The sequence below is a fragment of the Gossypium hirsutum genome, chromosome D02, assembly GCF_007990345.1.
Source record: "Gossypium hirsutum isolate 1008001.06 chromosome D02, Gossypium_hirsutum_v2.1, whole genome shotgun sequence".
Taxonomy (NCBI): domain Eukaryota; kingdom Viridiplantae; phylum Streptophyta; class Magnoliopsida; order Malvales; family Malvaceae; genus Gossypium; species Gossypium hirsutum.
Genome location: NC_053438.1, coordinates 39711889 through 39720889, shown reverse-complemented (window position 1 = coordinate 39720889; position 9001 = coordinate 39711889). Strand labels below are relative to the sequence as shown.

General features: G+C 39.6%; 1 long non-coding RNA gene across 1 annotated transcript; it reads left to right on the top strand.

Moving 5' to 3' along the window:
* LOC107910158 (uncharacterized) lies at positions 1-1474 on the top strand. Its single transcript, XR_001687497.2, has 3 exons — positions 1-381; positions 631-830; positions 944-1474. It is a non-coding gene; the product is annotated as an uncharacterized lncRNA (long non-coding RNA).
* The last annotated feature ends 7527 nt before the right edge of the window (positions 1475-9001 follow it).

Below are 9001 nucleotides of genomic sequence, written 5' to 3'. Positions count from 1 at the left end.
GGCGCAAAGAGACCCAAAGAAAGAAAAATTATCTGATCCTAAAAGGAAAGAAAGACAATAAAGAAGCTACTGAAAAAGTAAACAAACTGTAAAGAAAATCAAAGAAAAACGTGCCCACTCCCTTGGGGAAAGAGATTTCCCGTCCCACTCTTATCATCTTTCTAGGAGGCGCCGACGGTTCCATTTCTCCCCAAAAAAAAACTGTCAAACTTCCTTCCCTGAATTGAGACAATCATTCAGTCGAAGCATCCCTGTCCAGATTTGATGCTTCGGTAACCCAGGAAACCGGAAAAACCAAGAACCGTTCATTTGTCAGTCAGGCTCGCGCAGCCAATCATCGGACAAAGTTGTTGCAGTGGAGTCCGGGACAGACCCGATCAGGTAAAAGCCTTCTCCCTCCCTTACACATTCAGTGGCTAGAGCGTCTGCTAAAGCATTTCAAAATCTTTTAACATGCACAAATCTGATGCTTTGAAATCGGGCGCAAGTGCCTTTGATTTTACGAATGTATGAGCTAACTTCTGATTTGTCAGTGTGACTTGAGTTACATTTCGTAATAACAGACAAGGAGTCTCCTTCGATGATTACTTTTGTTAATCTGAGAACTAACCCCAATTTAACCGCCTCAAGGCATGTAAGGGCTTCCCCGGCGAAAGCTGATCCCACATTGTCGTGCACAACTGCTTTAGACGCTATTACCACACCCTCGCAATTTCGAGCAACCAGCCCTGTACCTGATCTACACTGTTCCATGACAAAAGCCGTATCAAAGTTTACTTTGATAAAAATCGGTAGGAGGAGGATTCTAGATGACTTTATCACACTGGACGGTAATTTTCTTCTCTTCTAAACAGTCCAATTCACCAGAGATACTTGGAGATAAAATTAGCGATTTCCTTTCCTGATTTAACCACTTTGTCATGAACTCTCCTATTTCTTTCAGACCAGATGACCCAAACAGAGCAGCAAACAATCCTTCATTGAGTGTGCGAGCAGACATTGAAAACTGCACCCCTGACTAGGTCGGTTTAATAAATCAATGAGGCGTAAAATTTCCCAAACTTCATTTGAAACAGGACAAAGGCAGAAGGCATGATCTACTGTTTCTGCTCCTCCCTCACAAATGGGACACATTGCGTCTGGAACCAGCTTCTTCAAGAATAAGTTTGACATGGTAGGGATATAATTTTTTGAAATACGCCAGACAGTAATTTTTAGCTTGGAAGGCAGATTTAAGTTCCATAGTTTACGATGGAAACTTTTATATGTAGCTTGTAATTCCTTTAATCTAGGAGAAACACTATTGATTTGTAACAATTTGTAAGCACTGCGAACGGAAAACTCATCAGATGCTTACCCCCACCAAACCAGGACTTCATCATGTGGTTCAAGTGCCAGCGCGATCTGAAGGATTCTTGATGCATCATCCTCATCAAAGATGGAAGTAATAGTATCCTATTTCCATTCTCTATTATCATCAATAAGCTCAGACACAAATTCAAGATTACAATTACTGACTGTACCACGTAATAAATAGGGATTGCTTCACTCGTACCCACTGAGGTGCTCATGGCCGGGCTGGGCCCAAAAAAAATGTTGCCTTGCGTCCTAGGTTTGGGCCCAGCCTGGCCCAAAATATGGGCTTGAAATTTTGTCCAGTCCCGGCCTGGGAAAAAATTCCTAAGCCTGAGCCTGGCCCAGTCTATTTTTTTAATAAACACCAAAACTTTATTTTAAAATAAAAAAATAAAAAAATAAAAAATATTTTAAAATAAAAAAAATATATATTTATTATATATTCGGGCTGGGCTGGGTCGGGCCCAGGCCAAAAAAGTGGTGCTCGAGGTTCAGACTGTTTTCTAAATGGGCCTTATTTTTTTGCCCAAACCTATTTTTCGGGCTTATATTTTTACCCAAATCCTCCCATATTTCAGGCGGGCCGTCGGGCCGGGACGCCCGACCCATGAGCACCTCTAGTACCCACCCTCCAACAAGAATCATCTTGAAAAACCTTTTTTATTGTCCAGATGCTTTTCCATGCATACGAAGCATTCACTTTAAGACATGAATTTAGAAAATTAGAATGTGGATAATATTTCGCTTTCAAAACCTGCGCCAATAGAGAATTTGGATTAGTTATAAGACGCCACCCTTGTTTTGCAAGAAGGGTGATATTAAATTTCGCAAGACTTCTAAAGCCCATGCCACCATTTTCTTTTAATTCACACATAGAGCCCTATCCACACCAATGCAAGCCTCATTTTCCATGAGTCTTTTGCCACCAAAATTGAGCTAAAATGCTCTTCATCTCCTCACACAAGTATTTTGACAAAAGAAAACAGCCTATAGCATAAGTAGGTATTGCTTGCAACATCATTTTAATAAACACTTTCTTGTCGCCTTGAGACAAGAAACAGGAACTCCAATTATCAACTTTTTTGTTTCATATGGTCTTTTAAATACTGAAAGGAGACCTTCTTCCTTCTGCCCACTATATTTGGGAGACCTAAGTATTTCTCAAGGTTAGTGGAACATCTCACACCCAATTCGATGGAGATTTGTGTTATCACCGAATCAATTGTATTTGCGCTAAAAAAGATTGTGGATTTGTCAAAATTCACACATTGACCCGAATGGGTCTCATATTCTTTCAAAATTTGCTTCAAAATTTTAGCGCTTCCCACAGTAGCCCCCCCAAAAAGAATAAATCATCGATAAAGAGTAAGTGAGATATCAGTGGACCTCTTCGACTTGTTTTTACCCTCTTTAGAAGACCTTCATGAACAACCAACCTCATTAAAGAAGATAGGCCCTCGCTACAAATGAGAAAGAGAAAAAGACTTAAAGGGTCCCTTTGTCGAATTCCTCTCGAAGGCTAGAAAAGTGCCCCAATTCTTTCATTTAAGTTGACCGAATAATAGATAGTGGAAACACACTTCATCATAATGTCAACCCAAGCTTGAGCAAAACCCATTTTTTCCATCATTACTCGTAAGAAATTCCACTCCACCCTGTTATAGGCTTTATTCATGTCTAGTTTGAGCGTAAGTAAGCCCTTTCTGCCTTTCCACTTCTGGCTAAAAGTATGCAACAATTCATATGCCAATAAAACATTATCAGATATTAATCGGCCGGGAACAAATGCACTCTGGGACTTGTCAGTACAAACATATAAGACCTTTTGAAATTTGTTTGCAACCATTTTGGCTATGATTTTATAGATAACAGTGCAAATGCTAATTGGTTTAAAATTGCATATTTTTGAAGATTGTGAATTTTAGGGATAAGAATTATATTAGTGATATTTATAGACTCCATATTCATGCCATTATTTAATACTCCCAAACAAAAACGACAAACCTCCTTTCTCATAATGTGCCAATATTTTTGAAAAAAGATTGTTGGGAAACCATCTATACCTGGCGCCTTTGCAAGACCCATACCCTTTAATGCCCCAAAAACCTCATCCTCTGTGTAGGAAGCAGTTAGCTCAGTATTGGCCTCCTTAGTAATGCAGTTGTCAACTCTGGACAGAATATGGCTTATCCCACTGTCCCCCCTTTTCGTCATAAAAAGCTTAACAAAATAGCACATCACAATGTTTTCCATTTCATAATGATCTGAGGTAATTCTACCATCCCCTGTAACACCCCGAACCCGAGACCGACACCGGAGTCGGACACGAGATGTTAACAAACTTTGAAAAATTTTTCCAGACACTGCCCAGTCTGAGTACTAGTCGCTTCAAAAATCATATCTTGAGTTTCACAACTCGAAAATCAGTTTTGTGATTTTTCCCTGAAACTAGACTCATGTCCCCACCTATGTATTTTTTTCTAGAATTTTTGGTCGGGCCAATTAGTACAGTTTATTAGTCAAAGTCTCCCATGTTACAGGGGTCGACTACACTGACCTTTTCCCATTACGACTTGGATATCTCTCTGCACAGAGCTTCAATACTGATGCCGTTTGTTTCTATGGAAACTAGACTCAGAGAGGAATCCATACATATATGGTATGACCCCTAATTATCTCTGGTCAATTTATAGTGAATTTCCAAAGGCGGAACAGGGAATCCAGAAACTGTTCTGGCCCTGTTCCACAAGAACCCGAATATCTCTTACTGTACTGTTCCTATGATTGTTTCGTTACTTCCATATGAAAGTAGATTCATCAAGGTTCGATTACATAATTTATTCACTATTTAATTCCACTCCTACGAATTCTTGTGATTTTTCCAATCCACACCACTGCTGCTATCAGCCTCTGTTTTCAAAGTAAACCTTACCTATTTTGGGGTTTCATGGACCAACTAGGGCCTTGTCATACATAAGCCCACATATGATCATACTTAGCCATTCCAGTGGCTGATCATTTGCTCAACACTTCCATTCCAACTATAGTTACATCATGAAACCATCTATACATTCATAAACACGAATGGTCTAATGCCATACTCCACTTCTACAAGCCATTTTCGCATGGCTGTACACTTATACATTTCATAAAGTACTCGAAAGACAACAATGGGTAGTCCTATACATGCCATATCAAGATTCAACCAAAATAGTACCCAAAAGAGCCTTTGATAGTGTGGGCGACTTCGACTTCAAGATCCTGAGTCCGATAGCTGGAGAACCAAAAATCTATAAAACAGAGGAGCAATGTAACGAGTAAGCAATTTATGCTTAGTAAGTTTTGAGCAAGGAATTCCAGCATACACAAAGAATAGCACACATTTAGCTAAACGGAATATTTCATAATACGCAATTTACCGATATCAAACTTGCTTCACAACATTAACAACCCTTATGTACATACACAATAAACTAACTTAGCCGAAGGCCGGTAGCTCGTTTATCAACTGAGCGAACATTTATTTGTAAGGGCTCGATTAAATTCAACACATACGTAACATATCCCCATATTGGGATGTTTTTCGAGTATTCGCTGGAATTTTACAGCAAGCTCATTCATTACCAAATCACGTACCTTCGGGATTTAACCGGATATAGCTCCTCGTTCAAATGCCTTCGGGACATAGCCCGGTTTTAGTAACTCACACAATGCCTTCGGGACATAACCCGGATTTAACAACTCGCACGAATGCCTTCGGGACTTAACCCGGATTTAGTATCTCGCACAAAGGCCTTCGGGGCTTAACCCGGAATTTGTATCTCGCACAAATGCCTTCAGGGCTTAACCCGGAATTTGTATCTCGCACAAATGCCTTCGGATCTTAGTCCGGATATATTCACTTAGCACAAAGCCTTCGGGACTTAGCCCGGACAGCATTCAATTAATCATGCACCTCTAACAATAATTCATGGCACATTCGTATTTCTTTTTCATTAGCAAAACTCAACACAAGGCACACACCATCCTTGCACATTCGGCTCAATAGCCACTCATAGAGCATGATTTTAATTTGCTTAAAACATGATTTAATCACATCGTAATTTAAGCTCTCTTACTCAAGAACTTACCTCGGGTGTTGTCGAACGATTCCGCTAGCTATTCGACCACTTTTTCCTTCCCTTTATCGGATTTATTTCCCCTTTGCTCTTGAGCTTAATTAAACAAATAAATTGATTTCATCATTTAGGCATCAAAAAGATGAACACAAGGCACTTAGCCCATATTTATACATTAGACATTAAAGTCTCATACATGCAAAAATCATGCATCAACACAACATATTAGCTAATTTCTTTCCCCTTGGCCGAATATGCATGTCTATTTTTGGGGTCGATTTCAACACTTAATACACACATATACACACTAGTAAAGCATCCTCCCCCTTTTCATCAATTTAACACATGCATTGCTCATTAACATGCAAAGTTACATTCGGCCTTAGCACACATCTTGCTAGCCGATTCTTCTCCATTTAGCAACCAATGCACATATGTGCTCACACAAAAATGCTAAAAAGGAGGTTCAAGAATCATCAAGCCATCATCACATGCATCATTAACAAGCTTCATATTTTGCATGCAATGGCATTAACACAACCTCCACCTAGGCCGAATCTTAACTCATCCTCATGCCTCATCACCACAACATCAAACATCAACCAAGAATGATGCATCCATGGTCAAGTGCCATTTCCATCACATAGCAAGATTTAGACCATGGGCTAGGTAGAACTCAAGCTAACAACTAAAACATGCATGCATCTCATGGAACATCATCAAACATACCTTAGCCTAGCTACATGCATGGCCGAATCTCTTCACCTTTCTTCTTCTTTCCTCCTTAAAATTTTTGGCCAAGGATGAACCAAAGGATGAGAAATTTTTTTCTTTGTTTTTCTTTCTAATTTAGGCTAAATGAAGGTGAGAAAGGATGAACACAAATTTTTCTCCTTTCTTCTCTTTAGCTCACGGCAATGGGGGGGCAACCACACATTTTTTTTTCTTTTGTTTCCATTTCTTTATTACCCATACTCCTTATTTTATTCTTCCATTAACAAAACATGTTTCATGACATGTTTTGCCCATCATTCCTTGTCATGGCCGGCCACTACTCATTAGGGGGGGAAATTTGACATGCAAGTCCCCCCTTTGTCCACATGCACTAATAGGTCCTCACACATTGACCTATCACATTTTAAAATTTTCTCACATAAGTCCTATTGACTAAATTCACATGCAATCGACTAAATCGAAGCTTGAAATTTTCACACATTCATAATTACATATTCTAGACAATAAATATCACATTCAACATTTCGGTGACTCGGTTTAGCGGTCCCGAAACCACTTCCCGACTAGGGTCAACTTTGGGCTGTCACATCCCCATAGTCCAGCGAAGATATCATATTTGAACTCTTCCTTTACGATGCACATTTGTGAAAAAAAAACTGGTATTTTTGTTACCAACCTTTAGCCAATTTACCTTTGCCCTTTGTTCCTAGAAAAGTTATTCCTTATCAATCTCCCAGTTAAGAAGGAGTTTTGTATCAAAAAATTCTTAGAGATTTCTATCGTTTCTATTAGCCTCTTGTAGTAACTCCAGCTTCTTTGTCAAACTCTCCTTCAAACCATTCATTTTCTCATTTCTATACTGAGCCCATTTAAGCAAACTTACTCGAGTACTTTCTAGTTTACAAAGAAGGTCCCCACTAGTCGAATCCCATATCTTCATAACTTCAGCTTCGAAGGAGTCTTCTAGAGTCCACCAAGTTTCCAATAAAAAATTACGTTATTTTTTGTCTTCTCCTCCACGATATGTTTGGATCAACAGTGGGCAATGATCTGAGAAAGAGTGAGGCAAATGACGAATGAAAGCACTAGGGAATCGAGTAAACCATTTTTTGTTTGTAACCCTCTATCCAACCACTCTTTGATGTTTGTTTCTGGCAAATTCCCTCTCTCTCATGTAAACCAAAGGCTCGAAAAACCCATGTCAAACAGGCCACACTGTCCACTAAGGCATCTCGAAAATCTTCCATTCCCCTTTCTTTCATTGGTAGCCTTTCCTTTTTTTCAAAAGTGTAGAAAATATCGTTAAAGTCTCCACGCACGAGCCATGAGAGATTACAACCAGCTCCTAAATATCTGAGAGCATTCCATAATTCTTGTCTACTATTTGCAAAAAGAGAACCATAAAAGCTTGTGTAACGCCACTCGTCATCCTCCTCACTCCTTTTAATCGTCACGTCAATAAAATTATTAGAGAACTTCCTTAAACATACTTGTAGATCATCTTTCCATGCTAGATAGAGGCCACATTTACTATCATCGGCCCCAATCTCAAATCCATACAAAAAGCCACATCATTTCCTAATCGTTTCCATTCTAAAAGAATCTAATTTTGTCTCTCTAAAGAAGACCAGTTGGGGTTTATAAAGCCTCAGCGAATGCTGAAGGTGGCGTACTGTCTGTGGTCTCTCCAAACTACGAACATTTCAACATAAGAGTTTCATTGCACCTAGTCGGCTTGCCCATTGGCAGCCGCCGATCCTTCATTAGTTAGAGCTGAAGCCTGCTCCAAGGCATTTTTGTCAGAACTGTCCATCATAAAGTTGTCAACTTCTTCTCTGCATCTTTCACTTTTTTGCTACCTGTAATACCATTGGATGGAAACCCCACCTCATTAAAGAACTCACATTCCCCTTTACATTTTCCATGTGTCACAACCATGCTACCTTGTTCCAAATTAGTGCTTCTAGCTAGCCTCTTCCAGCATTTGGTGGGCTATAGTCTTTTTTCCAAGTTTCGCACCTTACACTGTTGGGTCCCAATGGAGTCATTAATGGGCCCAGCTCCCAAATAGGGACCATCGTGATCCATAAGTTCCCAGCCCGATTCTTTCCCTAAAGAAGAATCAATCGAAGCCTAATACTTGCCTTTATCATCTTCTCGAATTTCATAGGCCCTACCTTTTAATTCCACATCTGACTCATGTTCATTTAAGACACTCCTCAAACAACCTATTTGAGTCCAACAGGCCAATTTCAATTCCAACATACTGCCCTCTTTTGTGTTTTTCATAGCAGACTCTAATTCAAGCACGTCACCCACAACACCATTCCTCCCAGTGGTAATTTCGGAATCTAATACCTTATTCTTGAATCTAGCGCCCTCATTTGAAGTCATGTCATCCATAGCTGCTATAAGCGATGTTTCAATCCTAACGCTCTGGCATTTCGATTGTGTGGAATTATCGTCTTCTCACATAGGCAAATTGTTTCATAGATTTCTTTAAGTTGGCACCCAACTTTTGACTTACTTTTCCCACCAATTTAGATTCAGCTTTAAGTGCTACAGAGTAGGGTAAGTCATCCTCTGGTAAGTGTAATGACATTCGAGACCTCTGTGCATTCCTTTATGTCGTGCCCCATTCAACCACAACCAAAGTAAAAACTGAGCATGTTTTCATACTTAAAAGAGATCCATTGTTTTCCCTTCGAACCAACCTGGAAAAAATTTCCACGGCTTAAAGGTTTCTGTACATTAATATTGACTCGAATTCAGCAAAAATCCCTTTTTGACTC